Raw genomic sequence first — 19,881 nt, forward strand, 5'->3', positions numbered from 1 at the left:
AGCAGCTCTGATTCCCCCCAAAAACAAAAAAAAACTGCTTTTTCAGACATTACATGCAAGATGTAATGTGAAAAAGGAACAAGTTCTTCCCTGCTCGCTGCTATGTTGTTTGTGTATCTCTATGGCAAACGCGCGGGGAGAAAGCTGGGCCCATTTGGAACTACGGGAGCCCTGAGTGAAGCGTCGGCGGATGTTAAAAAGAAAACCGATTTTCATTCAAACAAGTCGATGTAAACTACACATTCGAGTTAATCAATAAAATTGATTAATCGCCCAGCCCTAATAGGGAATAAAAAAATAAAAAAATCAATCAATAAAGAGATTTTGTACCAAACCAACAAACTACAAGATGAATCACATCTATTTTTCACACAAACTATAATCATATGAATATCAACAAATTAACCAATTTTAATATAAAATGGGTGTACAATATGAATGCATTAAATATTTTGAAGATTAAATAATAAAATAAATATTACATTGTATTGTATAATAATAAATCGGCATTAAAGCAAAAAATAAAATAAATACTGTACAATTTATCTTATTGCTAATTTCCAATGACATATATTGTATAAAAAAAAAAAAAAAAAAAGGATTATATTTTGGTATCCAGAACTCAACAGTCTGCTGCACTCCACTACATGGCTCTCTGGAACATATAATTTTCAAAATATTTTTTAAATAACTTGAGGGTGAGTAATTTATGGGATCATTTTGGGTGAACTAACCCTATAATTCTAATAAACAAAAATATCTAACCCACCTAAAGTAGAGATTATAATAGCATCTTGTGTTGATGTTTATTCAAATAATATAACAAACACTGATATATTTACTACCATGTACACAAAGCACTTCTGAATTAGCCAAAAACCATGCCTCCATCACAAGGAATGGATGAGATACAAACAGACCATTGTATCTTTATTTGATAATTCTTTTTTTCCTTACACACTTTATTCTCTCCTGTTCTCATTCTCTGTGGCCTTGTTTTGACTGTACGTGAACAGATTAATCTAAATGACCTAATTTTGTTCCATTGTATGTGGGAGAGCAGCTTCCAGTTCAAGGTTTTCCTCTTACATGTACATGACATCATCTTAACACACCGAAACAAAAACTGAAATAACATACGAGCATTAGTGTGAATGTATATCTGAGACAAACTACAGAATGACACCAGCAGACTATTTTGGTACTTGTGCGACCAGGTGTGTGTGTGTGTGTGTGTGTATGTGTGTGTGTGTGAGGGAGGGAGAGAGAGAGAGGTTTGTGAAGCCCAGAGGGGGGATTAAAGGAACAAAAAAAAATCTAATTAATGCTAATGCAAAATTAGCGCTAATAACCTGAAATCGTTGAAAAAATGTACAAATTACTCAACAAGATGGCATTAAATCAAAGTCTTATCGAGCAAATGATCTCAATCTGAAGCATACTCATATTTGCTTCGAAGAGTGCTTCTGTACTTCTGTCGAGGATATATTAGTGTGTGTGCATATCTCTGTGTTTCCTGCTGCATTAGGAATCCGACAGAAGTATTAAGGAAAAAAACAGAATCATAACTCATAGTACACAGGCCCACAGAACATCACTAGCATAGCCATATTACAAACTCCCAGCTCAATTTCCTGTTTGTCTCCAAAGAAATGCAGAGTTTTGATGAAATTACTGTCTGTCTGTCATCTTAAACCTGGGCCATTATTCACAGGTGCCGGCTGCCTGTGGCAGACAGATAACCGTCCTTACCCAGCACATCTTAAAACCAACATCTGATGTGGGTTGTGTTCTGTAGGATTCTGCAAACATCCTCTTAATCCTTGTTAGATTAATAAACTAAGGACTTCTAAATTTGTGCAAAAAGAGTTCAAACGAGACCAAAAGGAGAGTGAGAGAAAGCAAGAGAGACAGAGGAAGTGAATGACATGACACCTCTCTGAAGTGTTGGACATGCATATGACAGCTGAACAGGGAAAGCTGGGTGCATAAATGAAGGAAAATCAATGCACGTCCATGCACATACCTTACTGTACACACACCACACATGACAAGCATCAAAATGTATTTTAAGTTCTAAGCAAAGCACTGATGTAAATTCTACAGACTCTCCATTCGTAGCCAGTTATATCTGTAGATTTAATTCTTAAAGGATTTTTTTTATTTGTATTTAATATGAATACACACTGTTCAAGAGTTTGAGGTTGGTAGGATTTTTATGAATAACAAGGCTGCATTTATTAGTAAAAAAATAAATACCAATAATAATAAACAATTAAAACTGTAATATTGGAAAATATTAATTTAAAATAATTGTTTTCTATTTAAATATTTTAAAATGTTCTTTTTCTGAATTGTTACATTATATTCTTCAGCAATGAGGGAATAAAATCACTGTTTAACCCCTTTGCGTGCGAACATCGCTGACGGCCCCAGTTTATTATTGTTTCACTTTCACAGCACATTAAACATCACTGTCTTACTTCATCTAGACAAACTATGCATCAATTGAAAGTTTAAAGACTCTAGCTTCGATATTTGACCAATATTTTGATAAAACATTGTTGCAGTGACAGATATTTAGTGATTTATGTCAGGAGTGCAAAATAATAAATCCGTATTATGCCACATTTTGAATAGAAATTCACAACTCACTCATATTCAGTCACATCAAGAGCGGTTTATTTGTGTTCACAAAGACTCACTGAACAGCGTCAATAAGGATTTATAGACCAAAGATGCATATCTGCGGAGATATATGGATATATTTACTGATGTTTACTTCATATTTCTTCAGACAGAATCGTCATTTCTATTCATTTTCCACGGATTTACGCGATCAGATGATAAACAGCCTCTCCCAGCGATCTGTGTATGTGTTTGCTGTGCCGGCAGCTCGTGCTGTGTGGCTCAGACTCTGATTGGGTCTTCCCAAAAGTCAATCTGAGAGTGTAATATCTGGACACCGCCCCATCGTGTCACATGCTTCCTGCACACTTCCTGGTAGTTATCTGGCCAAAACAACACTGAAACACCTCTGTACACACAAAATATCCGAACAATAAACCCGCGATTACGATAGTAAAGCTTGGTATGAGAATTTCTTGAGATCTGGGGCGTTTTTATAAAAAAAATCGAAAATGTACATCGGAAATGCTAACTTGTGCAGCGATGAAAAAGGCTACAAATAACATATTTTTACAACAGTAAACGACCAAATTCCACCCCTGATCGCTAAAGGAAGTTATTATAAACACTCGATCGGGGTTTAAAGTGAGTTTTTAGTAAAAGTGTACTAATAATTTCATAAATTGTCAGATGTAGCTTGATGCTAACGTTAGCACCAATGCTACTAATAGCAGGTGCTTTTCTTCTTCATCATGCATTTTTGTCACAATAATTCACGTAAGGTCGTAAGAAAATGTTTTGTTGTATTTTTATAGTAAGACTTTTGATAAATAAGGGCTAAATGCAAACAGAGACTGAAGTGAGATTGCTGCTTTGTGTCTTTGTAAAGCCTGAAAAACCACAATCAAGGCTAATAAAGATGGAATAAAAACAAAAGAATAATGATAAAAGAATAATGCGGATAATGTGTCATACCCGGCGGAGGTGTGAAAGACTCGTTTGGTGAGAACAATGGAATAACAGATAGGGATTAATCGGGCAGTTTTCACAGCCAAACAAACACAAAATACACAGGAGAGTTTACATGTGAGATCTCACAGAGATGACAAGGGCCATAAATCAATCTGATTAGCCTGCTCTAAAAACACACATGACATGGCCTTAGAAAATATTTCATAAAATTCACCGTTTTACAGATTCGATTATGAAATTTTTTATGAAGGTTTGGAAGACTTGTGGCCTTAGCTACACTGTGTTTTCAAACTCATTTCCTACATCAACATTTTTTTAAATACATTTAAAACATATGTTTTTTATATTTTTATTTTTGTTTTTATGTTTGAGCTTATATATCTCTATTATCATAACAGTCTGAGTGATTCTGATTCCTGAACAGTAAACTTTAAAGTGTCAGCTTTGTGAACAATGGTTGATTATGTATCTAGTCAGAAAGAATCATGAGCAGAAACCTTTTTATTTTGGGTATGTAATTTCGGTCTCCATGCCAAAAAAGGGGGGTTACTAGTAAGGGGTTAAGTAACTAAACACACTTGTAGAGAAACGCGCTAACACAGGTTTACACACACACACACACACACACACTTATCTTGCTCTCTCTCTCTCCCGATCGAATAATTAATTTGAGTAGCTAAATGTTATAATCAATTAATTCAAATAAAAGTGATCTTACCACACAATTTCATCTGTCTGATCTGAAGCGGCCAGAATGCTCCACAGCTTCGGGTCAGTTTTGATTTCACATCACGCATTAAAATAGTTTAAAGCTTTATAGTCTCCGTGTCTCTGATAAGAACAGCATTTTAAGCTGGTGCACCTCAAGTGTAACTCTTGCTCAAGTTGCAACTGTTTCGTTCTATGCAACAGAAACACTCGTTGTAGTGGAGCCTTTATGATTAACCGTGCCATTTTAAAGCATAGTAAATCATGAAACCGGTTAATTGCTGCATCCCTAGTCCAGAGAGATTTGTAACAGACAACCATTCTGAGTCTCTGTCCTGTAAGGAGAGAGAAAATAACGGATACCTTGTCCTGAGTCTCCATCCTCTGTGATAGGAGATAGAAACACAACATCCATGTTCCGTTCGGAGTCTCCGGCACGTCCAGAGAGACAGAGTTATTTTCTTAGTGAACACATCCGAAGCACACAGACAGAAAGCAGCTGTAACAGCATGCAAGTACTAAACAAAGTTCTTTTTCACACACACAAGTTTATGTTGAAAACACACGAGTTACAAAAACTCTGTGAAGGTAAACAGCTGGGAAATAAACTGCATGTTTATTTTAGATCTGTGCAGCAATTTACAGTAAATAAATGAATAAATCACTGTGGTCTTGTCTCCTCTGTGGCTGGGACTCTAAATAATGTTCTGTGCATGTCTGTGCAGCCAAAGGCAGAACAGTTAGCATGTTTTGCTCCAACTTTCGCCATGGCATTAGAGCTGGTACACCGTTATCGCTTGCAAAATCAAACTGATGGCACCGTGGGTGGAAACTTAGAGGTTAAGGGGAGGTATTATTACAATGAGATCCTTTTGCAATGTCATTTGGTGAGTGAAAGCAGATGCTTGCAGAAACAGGCTTACGAAAACAAAGTCACTGGGTTAATCTATTTCACGTTTCCTTGGTTGGTTGATGCACCGGGGGCCTGATTATAGCACTTAAAACTTGGGAAAGTCAGATTTCCATGATATGTTACCTCTAAACTGATAAATAACTGTATACTGCCTAAATGATCCCAAATATGCACAGACCAACTGCCCAACTAGACATTTAGACAACCCACCAACTACTTGTTTTTTTAAAACGGTTCATTTTTGCACATCTTTAATGTAAATTATACTTCAATAGTCTTAATGTTTATATATAACATTTGACATTTCTTCAGGATGGAAAAAAATATGTATTCTTGAAAAACACAGCGTTGTTAGAATATAACACCAAGAGTAAATGTTCCTTTTTCTCCTCACAAGAAAGGAAAACACATCAAAACCAGCACAATCAGACCACAGAACGGTGACTGATTTCAGCCACACATGCGCTTGCACGAACAACAGCGCACTCTCCCTCAAAGCAGCAAGCGAACTTCAGACTTCACTGGTATGTGAGTACCGCTAAATGCTTTAGCGCTGAGTTATGGAAGGATACAGGGGGCCGGTGGGCTACAGGAGAGAGAGAGAGAGAAAGAGAGAGAGAGAGAGAGATGCAGCCAGAAACTCAATAAGCTGACATTTGAATTGCAGGCAAATGAGGCCCTAAACAAGGCTGAAATGGCTGGATTAGAAATTCAGATTGATAGGCCTGTCTGGAGCCATTCGGAGGGCCTCCCCTGGTGCACCCTGGGAAGTCTGTACTTTCCACAGGAAGGCGATTTTTTTGAGAAGAGCCAATTTAGCAAAGCTCGTACGTGAGTGAGCGGAGAAAAGATTTGCATCAGAGTGAGCACGCTGAGGGAGAAAGAATCACCATGGCAAATGAGAAGCAAAAATGTAAGCCTGCACTCACCTAAAGTCACATTTGGTTTTGAGCATTCACATTCAGTAGTCTATTCCCAGACTGCCTTCCTATTCAAATGCACACAAAATAAAATGAATGAGGGTGAGAGTATATTGGTCTGAATTTTTATAGAGCCTCGGCATATATAAAAATCGATCACAGAAACTACTTCCGCTTGGAAACAAGACTTGAAAGGCAGAGGACAAAATCACCGGTGTCACAGAGAAAAACAAGGCTATATAATAAGGATATGTGCTTTGTTCAAGCAGCTGCACTATATGACATAAAAGAAACCTGTGGACCTTTAGAAAGTGTCACGTTATAAAAGACGAGTCTGAACTTACCAGCCGTTTCCAAGCAAACCTAGCTGTGAAAAATTAATTGGTGAAAAATTAAAACTAATTAGTCCTTAAATGCATTCAGCATGGCACTAAGCAGCATGAATGGTCATTCCATCAAAGCGAGAGAGCGGGAGGAAAGAAAAACTCCCTGGTGAGTTGAGACTAGAAGACACAAACATGAAGCTGCCTTAATCAGTTAAACTCGGGGCGGTAATTTAAGTTTGGCTCGATCAATAGTGCTGCCTCTGAACGCCAACCTCTCGTCAATAAAACACGAGCGGTGTTGAGAGGAATCAAACTGCTGGAATCTAAATAACGAAGGCATTCTGAAATATTTTCCGACCTTGGTGTGACAGCCTATCAGAATATCATTTTAATGCATTATGCAGATTAAAAATCCCACCATGTTTAATGAGAATGATCAAGTGTCAGCACACCCACAAGATATCAGATGACCAATAAAGTTTGACCGAATGATAAAATGATTATTTACAGTAAGCTAAAAGGTCTCAGAGTTATGAGACCACGCTAATTATTTACGGCTCTTGTGAAATTCACCTTATGACTTAGAACGAGATGGATGTGGTTTGTGACCAGTTCATAATAGAAACTGTCTTTCCTGTCTGCATTACACTTTGAAAGAGGAAAACTTGGGGTTAATATATTACCCTCATACACAAACAAACACTCATCCCTGCATTACAGCCCCAAGGCTAAGAAGTGGTTCCTGTGGTTTGGAGTACTGTGGGGTACGGAAAATGTTTTTAAGTTGTAAATAAGCCTGCGGAGAAACCTGGAGAACCATAAAGGGATCAACACACTTGCAAGCATGCACATACATGGAACACACAAGCACCACGCATTTATTCACACTCTAAAACCAGAGAGTCAAAGCTGTGGCTCAGAGGGTAATGTGTTGCTCCTGACTTACAAAACAGCTAATGTGCTCCAGCATGGGTCGTATATTGAGAGTCAGTTCTCCAATATCATATCAAATAAAAACACTGAGTGATGCAACAGCATGCTAAGAAATGCAGGTGCTTCCTCTTTTGCTCTGTTTGACCCTCTTCTACCAGCCTCCCTTTCGTACAAAACATTGAAGACTTTAAATAGTTCAAAAGTGTAGTAACTCACTCTCTCCATGTCATTTCCAGTTGTTCGTAATAACTGAATAAGGACTTTTAAAACTATTTTATAAAAGCTGCACTCAAAAAAAAGCTGTTTCTATTTTTTTCCTCTCTTTGCAGGCCTGTTAAAAACAGATTCCCCAATAAGATGACTTTGGGAACCCATTCTGCATCATCTTCCTATTTGGTAAATGTGTTCAGTTTGAATATTCAATATTACATTTATAACAAGCTTGAATCTGATACAAAATTTACTTCATGGTAGGGGTAGGGCAATATGATCAAAACATTATATTACAAATATATATATTTGCATTCAAATAATTCAACTCAAATCAATATTTTGCATCAAATTATTTACTTATGTGGAAATAGCCATGTAATAACCGGGATAATGTACATCCATCCGGTTGTTCTCGCAGAATAAACCCTGACAGGGTAATCAGGACCCCGACGCGAAGTGGAGGGTTCTTGTGTCAGCCTGCCAGGGTTTATTCTGTGAGAATATACAAAATACTGATTACTTAAAGTTCACATAAACGCACAAAACTCAATAACATACGGAGGGAGGGTTCTTGCAGACCAATCACAGCACTTGCAGTCTGCATAGAATTGACGCACTGTTCGATTTTTGGAGAAGTACATGTCAGGTAACGCCATACTACACATAGCCTACAGCGTAGCTATGGCTTAAGTTTGACACAGAAGTATAAAACAGGCTTAAGTTTTCATGACCATGTGTATCACAGCAACACCAACATCACGTCAATGTGTAACTGCGATAGAGACAACAGTCCAAAATTCCACCATTTAATCTTGTCTACCAGTATATCACCTGCTCCTGCATCCCTGAACAAATATGACTGCAGCACGTAACTTGACTTTTGCAGCTATTCATGAAAAGAAGTTCTTAAGACTCATTCGTTATTAAGTTGTCTAAACAAAGTTTGCAAGTTTTCAGAAAAACAATATTTGTATCCAGTCTAGTCTCCTTTCAGGGTCTTGATGTTAAAGAGTGATATCCACAGCTCTGACTGTCAAGTCTAAATCCAACCTAGACTGTTTTATGTTTTATGTCAGACTGTTTAATTATGCATGGATTTTTATATTAATTTGTCTGGGACAATCTGGATGACATTCTCTCCTCTCATCTTCTCATTTCTTTCATCTCTGTGCATCCATATCTCTGTCAATCAGTTGTTTAATTAAAATCATTAATCATTTCAGCTTAAACGTCTCACTGCTTCTGATCAAACCAACAAATATATCTTATGTGAGGGGGCAATCAAAAGGTAGGCACAAGTCATTGATGCTGGTTGATTCAGACCTCTAAATTAAAAGACAAAAGATTTGATTTAAACAACAAGGATGAAGGAAACATGCCAGAAGCATTTGCAAGATAGAGATGGAATGAACTCGTTGTCAGTGATGGTGAATAGGAAGAAGGATCTGCAGAGGGAAAAATGATCAGAGTGCAGAGATATTGCAGCAGAGGGGCCAGATCTAGCTCAGTGTCCAACTGATGCTGCTTTATTGGCTGCGCTCTTCAAAAGATGTCACCAAGCCAATGCCCAGAACCTCTCCACTTGGCTCACAAAGTCACTTGCTATTGTGTGTCTGACAAAATAACAAATCTAAAGCTTTAAACCTGAAGGTCAGTTTTAATACAATATCTAAAACCAATTTCCACCTGTTTGTCAGCGCCATTTATCACCTTCATTTAATACAATTATGTCCCCTACACAAACGCCTCAGCTCAGCAAGAGAAAGTAAGAGGGCAAGGGTGAATGCGTGACTATGCCTGTGCACGGGTTTGGGTTTCTGAAGGGGGCAGGTGAGGGCTGTGGGTGCAAGTCCTCATTCAAGAGAAGTGGGAATTACTTTGGGCAACTCGTGCAACAAGAGAAAGTGTGAGGGCGAGGATGAGACAGAGAGAGGAAAGGAAAAACCTGATAATAGATGCAAAAAAAACCCGCACACAAGTCAAAACAAAAGCTGCTAGCCCAAATCAGGAGTGAGAGATTGGCTGACCCCTAAGAGGAGGAGGTGTGGGATCTGCATTCACAAGAAGAAATGGGTAGCGAGGGGCGAGAAATTTGAGAGAAGAGAAAGAAACAACTGATAAGAATGAAGAAAAATGAACAACAAAGACAAACATACAGTATACTTTCCTGAAGCAAAGACAATGCTGCCTTTGATAATTGCTTGTCAGTTAAAGAATTAAATTAGACATTATCACAAAATATAATTCAATACAATGAAATGTAATGTGAAGAAAAATAAAAAATTATGTCATCATTTATGCACCCTCATGTCATTAAAACCCATATGACTTCCACTTTCTTTCTTCCACTGATAGCAAAGGGTCAAAAATGAGCATCAGCAAGGTCCAAGAAAGACCAATAAACATTACAAATGTAGTACATGTGACTTGCAAGCTATATTCTAAGTATTTGCTATATTCCAAAGAAGATAAAAAGGTACAAATGTTTGGAAAAATGTATGAGGGTGAGTAAATAATGACAGAAATTTAATGTGGATGAGCTGTTTATTTATGGACTATTTATGGATGAACTATAATATTTGGGAAACAGATTCAGAGTTTCATGAGGAAGGTGTTTGCACGGGGAGTGTTGGCATCAAACAAACAGAAAGAAACACAGAGCCAGACAGATTCTCTGAAAATAAATTACAGACTTTATCTAAATTAAGAAACCAACATTCAAAGATTGGGGTGAGTAAGGTTTTTTTTTTTCTTCTTTTTTTTTTTTGGAAGAAGTATCATGTTCACTAGTGCTGTGTTAAATACATCGATACAACAAAGTATCGTCACCAAAATTTGCCAATACGAGTATCGATACAGCTGGCCCTGTATCAATATTGTGGCCACAGAAGAACACAACCAGGGTTGCCTGATATAAAGAGACATAATCCCTGAAACAGAGCTCCCCATTTGTGCAATACGGCAATATCAGTATATAACACAACATAAGTGTGCTGCTTGTTTTTGTCAACCTGGCAACCATGTGCACATGCTCTGTCTGCATTAAGGTTGGGTACCATTCACATATTAACCAGTATGCTATTGTTATTACCTGAATTTCATTAATTTTTCAGTATTTTATTCTGTGCAATTAAAAAACAATGCAGTAAAAACATGTATAAAGCCAAAAGTTTCAATTTCAACATTTTGAACAACAGGACCCTACAGACTTTTTATTTTTCCCCCCTTGTTGAGAAAGATGATGTAGCTGTTTAGCGATTAAGCTATCTTATTAATAAAGCTGCATGCTAAAAAGAAAAGGAACTTTAAGCAACAACAGCTGATGGAACAGTAACGGCTGACGTAAACTGTTAACTGCCGTAGCCAAAGAGCACAAAGTAACACTAAGTAATAGCAACAACAGAGAGGACGGTGAAACATTCAATCAAGACAAAGTATGCTTTTGGCATTAAATGACAACTTATTGTCAGAAGAAGAGTTTTTAGTCTTGTATGATGCTAATAAGTCTTAGAACCTAGATTGATGAATTAATAATTTATGTATAAACTTAAAACAATCTTAAACTATTGGCTATATTTTGCATTATAAACAAGAAAACTTAAGCAAATAGTGTATAATTAATATCTAAATTAATTCTGATTTTATTTTATACAATACAAATAAACGTACTTCAAATAAGAAGCCTTGGACAAACTATGAAAACACCCCCCCCCCCCCCCAAAAAAAAGCACCTAATGGAGTTTGAACTTCACAATAAACTGCTTCTGTTTCACACAAACGCCAGCACAGACGTGCATGTCTGTATGTGAAAAGTTACAAAAAAATGCCATGCACTCTGCCACGCCAAATTAGTTTGCTCTCACTCAAAGCAAACTTCATTATTTTCCACGCTCACCCAAGCGAACTTGCAGAGGCGTAGAGTATAAATCAGCCTTGACATAGAGAAAGGGACCAATGGCCGGCAGCCGGGGTTCATCTTTGGGATAAAAGTTTGCTGAATTTTTTTTTTCTTTATTGTTTTCATTTATTTTATTTCAAATTATGGGTGAGTACTTCTAACATGTTTGGTTTGTAAAATAAATGTTGTAAATTCAAATCAGAGAGTCTTCTGTGTCTGGAAGGGATGTATTTTTGAGTCTATAAGGTAACAATAATATAATAATATAACCTTGTTTGAAATGGGTTTGGCTAAAAGAACATTTTGGTTTCTTCTATACTACTGGGTACTTGTACTATATTGACTGGGTTAAATAGAATGGCATTACCGAAAGGAGACTAAAATACCATTTTCATTGAATAAATGAATACATTTCAGTCAACTAAAACTAGACTAAAATGTCATCAGATTTCATTGACAAACTAGACTAGACTAAAAAGAGTATGAACATGACAAACTAATAAAAACTAAAATGACAGCTTCGAACAAAGACTATACTAAAACTAAAATTAAATGAGTACATTACAATATATATTTATTAAAAAGAGTACATTATTATTTATGAGCTTAAAAAAAAGATGCAAACAATAAGAATATTGTACCTGGTGGGGAGTGCCTAATGTAAACATGAAACATGTGCCATTACCTATGTTGTACTGTGGTACATGGAGGACTTCATAATGCAGAGGTCAACTGCCTGCTCTGCCTATAGTTCTCACTGGCCCTATAGTATGCAATGTTTCATAAACCATTGTTTTATTAAATTCTGCTGAGGTGAAATTCAGTGTCACTGTATCGTGATATGTATCGTAACGTGACTTTGCTGGTGATACACAGTTCTAGTGTTCACCATGGATGAATGTATTTAAAAAATATATAGTAAAACTGTAATATTGCGAAATATTATTAAAGATGAAATTAACTGTTTTCTATGTTAATGTATTTTACATTTTGTTTTATTTCTATGAAACCACTACCCGAGCTTGTCACATGATTCTTCAGAAATAATTATAATATGCTGATCTGCTGTTTAAAATAGACATTTAATATCAATGTTGAAAAAGGTTGTGGTGCTTAATATTTGAGGAAAACAATACACATACATTTTTTTCAGGATTCTTGACTTTGAATATCCAAAACAACAAACACAAATCCTATTTAGCATTTTAGAAGTCTTTACTGTTCCTTTTAATGAAATAAAAATCTTTAGATTGAGAGCATAGGCTACATTAAGAAACATTTCAAATAACAAAAAAACCAGTGGCTTCAGTGATGATTTATAGGTAAACGTTCTACTACACAGTGTGCTCAGCCTCCTCTATGGAGGACAGTTTGATGGGGCATGACCAGCTAACCCACAGGCCGATGCTGGAGGGAAAAGCACGGGCAGTGTGTCTCTGGGGGGAAACCACAGGCACCGTGAGCTCTGTGGAGAGTGACAGTCACTGAGCCAACACACTGCCTTCAGCTGCAACAGCAGAGCTAAGCACACTCACTGGAGACAGAACTGATGTTTCCAGCAAGTGCTCTGACCAGTACAGTCTACATCCAGAACGAGACACAGTATGCAGAGAAAGAAGGCACTGGAACGAAATTAAAGGAGGGCAATCTGCACACAACCAAGTGAGACTCTGTAACGTGCTATTAGACAAATCGTTAGTGACAGATTGATTGAGGAAAAGCCTGTGTGATGAGGCCATGTTGTATCACTCTCATTTTTACTCTGCACTGTTTTGTAATCAAACCAGTTTTGACAAGGGAGAAGGGCAAAAGTGCAGAAATCTGATGGCAACTCAAAACAAGCATTCAAACATTGATTGCCTGGTGCACATCAACAAAAATGTAACATAGAGCATGTGAGCTATTAGTGAAAAACATGAATCACTGAACAGTTGAATTCGGGGTTGATCAATGAATTTATATGTTTGTTACATTACTCAATCTTTATGCTGTTATTTTAAACATTCTATTTAATGAATTGGTGAATTCTGAATCAAACCTGTCATACTTCTTACAAAAATATTAAGCAGCACAACTATTGTCAACCTTGAGAATAATAATTAAAATTCAGCACACAATTTAGTATATTAGAATGATTCCTGAAGGACCATGTGCCACTGAAGATTGAAGTAATGGCTGCTGAAATTCAGATTTGCATTAGAGAAATTAATTCGATTTTACAATATATTAAAATATAAAAGTTATTTTAAATTGTAATATTTCACAGTATCACTGTTTTTGCTGTATTTTGATGAAATGACAACAGTTTTGATCATAACAAAACAAAAACTCCAAACCTTTGAACATTAGTGTAGGTAGAAAAGTTAATTTTGACTGTAAAAGTTTCTGTGACTTTTCCATGACCTTTTAATAATTTATATATTTCTATAACTGTAATGACCAAACCTGGAAATAACACTTTTGAAATTCCCTGGTTTTCTAGGGCTGTGGGAAGCCTGTAAATTCTATTAAATTTGACCCTCAGGGACTGGCTCTGCTTCAATCGATATTAAAACTATGACACCTTAAGACGTAAAACACGTAGCCTAAACCATTGGTTAATATGTATAAGTAAAATTATCTTTCACTAGATTTATAACGTGGATGCACATGAATGACCATAAGGGTTCCTAATATATAATGAGCTTAAAACAGTTTGAAGGGCCATTAGTTGCACAGCAAAACCAATGTTTTGAAGAAAAAAAAAAAAACTGATTATCAAGCTGAATCAACTGCTTTTTCTCATCAGAAGACCTGCAAGGATATGCAAGTTTACCTACATTTTTTCAGCTCTAAATATTTGCACTTGTTGATATTCAAAATATATTTGTAGACAACTTCCCTGATTTTCGACTTGCTGTTTTTCCCTCGCTGTCACTCCTCTCAAGTCTGTTTCTCTCCCCTATCCTTCCCTTACATCAAAGTGTCTTGCACATTTTCAGCCATCAAGAGAGGAAAACGAACGGTTCTTTCAGAAACATGACAGAGAGAAAGGAAACAGAAAAAGAAGCGACAGAGTGGGCCAGTCACTAAAGACACACTTTCTCTCTCTTTCTGAAATAACTTGTGCAGAAACTTTTTTTTTTTTCATCCCGGTTCCTGGAGAGAACTGGCAGCCCATTTTATTGGACCCAAGGGAAATTACATGTTTTATATTCCATCTCCCCACACATGTCGGGACAAGAGCACATCTGTCCAGAGTTGACACTGGGATAAATAGGAGTGAGAAAAAAAAGAGCAAAAGGGGTGAGAGACAGAGAGAGAGAAAGAGAGCTAGAGGGAAAGAGAGAGCAAGAAAGAGAGAGAGAGGATGAAAAGTGCTGATGGCTGCACATGGAAGGACTTTGATTTTTATGTAATATCAATAGCTGTTTCTTGAGCTGGGCGATTTTCCAGATTTTATCAACTGATTCAAATTTATTGTTATGCCACATTTGTTTTTTGTTTTTTTGTTTTTGTTTTTAAATCAAGGAAACGCGACATTGAATAGGAGTATTACCAAATGTTAGAATCAGACACTTTGACAATATGCCGATGATAACAGTAAAGCGCAACAGTCAAACACATCCATGTTTACACAGAAAAAAAAACAATGGAAAAGCAGCACAATCCGACAAAAAAGCTGTAAAGAACTACTATTGTAAGTCTGACTGAAACAGGCTGAAAGATGCTTTTGTTTTTTGTGTATAAAGAACATTTAAAGTTAAATGTATAAAGAACATTTACAGTTAATATAAGTCTACACATAATATGTATAAGATAAGTTTTTACAATATGTAGTTGTAGTTTTTGCATCTTTTCTGCAAAGATATTTAACAAGTGATTTGTTTAACATTTGCATCATGCCAGCAACTTCATGTGTACTGCACTTGGAATTAGGGTTGGTCAATATATGAAAAGAAATATCATCTCGATATTGTCCATTTTTTTTACAATATTTGATATATATATCTCGATATGTTTGCATTTAAATAATAAAAAACTGGGAGAAATAATTAAACTATGATCTTTGGAGCACATAAGTATTTCTTAAATATATATACATACAAACCTGATTCCAGAAAAGTTGGGACAATGTACAAATTGTGAATAAAAACAGAATGCAATGATGTTCGAAGTTTCAAATTTCAATATTTTATTCAGAATACAAAACAGATGACATATCAAATGTTTAAACTGAGAAAATTTATATTTTAAGGAAAAATAAGTTGATTTTAAATTTCATGGCATCAACACATCTCAAAAAAGTTGGGACAAGGCCATGTTTATCACTGTGTGGCATTCCCTCTTCTTTTTATAACATGTTTAGATGTGGCTTCTTTTTTGACCTATAGAGCTTTAGCCTGCAACAGTGAATGGCACGGTGGATAGTGTTCACCGACAATGTTTTTTGGAAGTATTCCTGAGCCCAAGTTGTGACTTCAATTACAGTAGCATTCCTGTATGTGATGCAGTGCCATCTAAGGGCCCAAAGATCACGGGCATCCAGTATGGTTTTCCGGCCTTGACCCTTACTCACAGACATTGTTCCAGATTCTCTGAATCTTTGGATGATATTATGCACTGTAGATGATGATGACTTCAAATTCTTTGCAATTTTTTTTTCTGAGAAACTACTTTCTGATATTGCTCCTCTATTTTTTGCCGCAGTGTTGGGGAATTGGTGATCCTCTGCCCATCTTGACTTCTGAGAGACACTGCCACTCTGAGAGGCTCTTTTTATACCCAATAATGTTCCCAATTGACCTAATAAGTTGCAAATTGGTCCTCCAGCTGTTCCTTATATGTACATTTAACTGTCCCAACTTTTTGGTAATGTGTAGCTTTCATGAAATCCAAAATGAGCCAATATTTGAAATGACCATTCAAAATGTGTCATTTTCAACATTTGATATGTTATCTATATTCTATTGTGAATAAAATATAAGTTTATGAGATTTGTAAATTATTCCATTCCTTTTTTACTCACAATTTGTACAGAGTGACAACTTTTTGGGGAATCAGGTTTGAATAAATATATATATATATATATATATATATATATATATATATATATATATATATATATATATATATATATATATACACACACACACACATTTAAAATTAAAATTAAATTAAATGTATGCATTTAGCAGATGCTTTTATCCAAAGATTAATTACGATTAATCGATTAGTTGATCATTAATTTAAACGACGATTGATCATGGAAATTATCGAAAATTGACATCCCTATTTCAAACAAGTAACTTTAATGGTTCATAACAGTTAGAATGATGCCGTAGTAACCTTACCAGGCTTTATAATAAAGCAAAAGTGATGTGATGGGCAACAATACAAATGACATCAGAAATGTATCTATAGTTCACAATAAGTGAGATTTTAGTTTTTTTTCTTTTTATTTTACTTAAGAATGACAGATATGCTAAAGATGATAATCCTATTGAAGGAGTAGCCATAAGACAGGAAAAGATTACTATCTTTCCGCTGCCCTGTCTTCATTTATGTCATCCCGTTCAATATTTAACCAGCCACAGTCAGTAGGAAAAGGCCTGCTAAATCAGAACAGGTGTCTTTTCAAAATCATTTAGCATTCTGCTGGGATGAGAGGATGAACTCCTGAACTGGCACAAAAAATAAATAAATGTGAGTGAAAATAAATGTCACTCACAATGGTGTACATAGCTAATGGAAACATCACTCACTCATCCAATCAGACACCTTGCCTGAGTAGAAGAGGAAGTATGGGTATAAATTATGCTCCCTACATATCCTTGGTGTTCATGCCCCATGTGAGAAGGAGAGAGAATGACGGTACAAATCAACCACCAGCCAAGCAAAGGATGGCCAGCCTCACCAACATGATCACAAAACTCATCAAGTTCATCATTACCTACCACACACATACACGCACACACACAGAACACACACACACATATCTACTGCAGCAAAACTGTGCTCATATCATCCTACTGACAACAGAATATCTATATGAAATTAATACTAAACTTAGAACTGTCTCCACTTGACTAGTAAAACAGCAAACAGGATGACACATAAAACAAAGAGCATTTATCAAAATGTCATCAGCATTCAGCTTAAATTCCCATGATTGATGTGTTAAATCCATCGCTACAAAGAATCCCAGTTATCAAGCTGAACTCGGAAGAAAACAATAGTAGAATTTATTTATTAAAAACACCATTGTGATGTTTCTGATCCTTGGTGAAGTTTGACTGGATTCCCCAGAGTACAACATCTCATTCTGTTGACATGAAGGACCTCGTACGTCAGCTAACAGAATCAAACACTGGCAGGTACAATTGTCACCTTTGCAGGTGCAGGTTAAACGCTCAGTTTGACTCTGATGGGATGAAACGATACCTTCCCTCGATTACATCAGTCCAATTTTTGGTTTATAAAATGTAAGGCAGTTGATAGGATCTTAAAGGGATCCTATTATGCTCTTTTACAAAGCCTTGATTTTGTTTTGGGGGTGCACTAGAATATGCTCTGATGCTTGGTGGTTCAAAAAACTCATTAAAAACGCATTAAAAAAACACTAGTAAATTTGGCATAAAAAAATAAATAAAATTGAAATCACCAGGCAGACTGATGCCAACAATTTTAACACTATAAATAGCGACTAATGGCAATAAGGTTGCCAATTTACTGTGCACCGCTTGGCCAAAATTAACAATAAGAAGCAACAACCTGTCTTACAATGAGGTCGTTTTCTCAGCCTCTAAGGAAACGAAGAAAAGAAGAAACTATCATAATGATAAAATGACTTCCAATGTGGGCCAATATCAGCCTTGACTGCATGTGAACATAAACATCCAGACGTTCCAACTGGGAATCGCTAAGAGGGACCTGTGGGGATCCTAGTTATGATAAAACACCATATGTCCATTTAAATTAGGGAATTGTCACTGCCTTCCATCTTGCTTCTTATTGCAAAGCATGTGGATTCAAGAGAAGTTCAGAGTAATGTGGCTACATGGATCATTCATGTCATCTATTAGAAGAGTCAGTCTCTATATTCACGCCCCCACTGTGAAATACTTATCAAGGTCCTCACGACCTAAAACACAGGCTAATTTAGTCTTAATGAACATGTGCATTTCCAGTTGACTGAGCATTTGCACTCAATATTACCTTTTTAGCAACGAATCAACGTTTACTCTAGTCTGTTTTTCCTATCCTTATCTTGACTTTATACATCCTACACCAGTGACCTATAAAAATACAATGCTGCAGGCTTTCATCAGTGTAGCCAAATAAAGCAACTTTGTGTCATACTGTAGCCAGACAATGCCAAAAACAAAAATTAAAAAAAGACTGAATTGTTTGGAGAAGTTTTAACCTTGCACATAAAAATGATAAGGCACCATGTGTGAGTAATGTTCAGGCTACACTCTCCACACAAGGTCAGCCATAGCTCTCTGATTGTGGATCATTCTGCCCGCGATGTTCACGGCCATAACGAACAGCTGCATGTGCCAGAACAATGTCTGGATGCTAATAGAAATCATGACATTTCATGAATTATGCCAATAAAGAATGCAGCGCTGATGAAAACAGTTTAACACCGACTCTCTGCTCGAACATGCTCTCGACTTTCCCTTTCTCTCCTCCTTCATCATCACAGATGAGGTTTATTTTTCCATCCATAGACTTGAAATTAGACACAGTGCTTAGTACTGTCTGTCAAATTAAATTTAACCACCTGTAATAACTTTATCTGCACGCACACACTCGGCTCTCTAACCCACTTATCTATTGGATTTTTTGTGATTGGAATGAGGAAAATGTTTCAGATGAAAAGGGTACTGGACCAAATGTGTGTCCTAAACCAACGCACTCATGATGTTTCTAAGTCATGTTATTACAAGGAAATGATTTTGAAGCACCTAGCACTGCAGTTAAAAGACTTTGTTTAGTCACTTGAAATGTGCAGGCTTCAATATATTCTGATTTTTTTTAAAGATCAATACAAAGCTCAGTCTGCAAAAATGATAAAAGCGACAAAAAAACAAAATGTAAAAAAAAAAAATAATGACATCAACAGTCAGACCACCATGAGAATGAAATATGCATTTCCTCTCTCATCAACCTTTTTCTTCTGTCATTATAAACTTCCACAGCATGCATCTCTCTTGAACTGCACTTAAAACTATGCTGTTAGAGTCGTAAAAAAAGAAAAAAGCAAAGCCTATTCAAATATATATATACATATATATTCAAAAATTGTTTATCATCTTCAACCTCCTGGAGAGGCCACTCTGTCATGTTTGCAGTACAAATGCAGGCCCACAGCAGGGGAGCTCA

General features: G+C 36.4%; 1 protein-coding gene across 1 annotated transcript in view; it reads right to left on the minus strand.

Moving 5' to 3' along the window:
* LOC127968161 (protein diaphanous homolog 3-like) overlaps positions 1-19,881 on the minus strand; it is a 331,343-nt gene that overhangs the window by 208,724 nt on the left and 102,738 nt on the right. The gene's annotated exons all lie outside the window — the stretch shown is intronic.

The sequence above is a fragment of the Carassius gibelio genome, chromosome B11, assembly GCF_023724105.1.
Source record: "Carassius gibelio isolate Cgi1373 ecotype wild population from Czech Republic chromosome B11, carGib1.2-hapl.c, whole genome shotgun sequence".
NCBI classification, from domain to species: Eukaryota; Metazoa; Chordata; class Actinopteri; order Cypriniformes; family Cyprinidae; genus Carassius; species Carassius gibelio.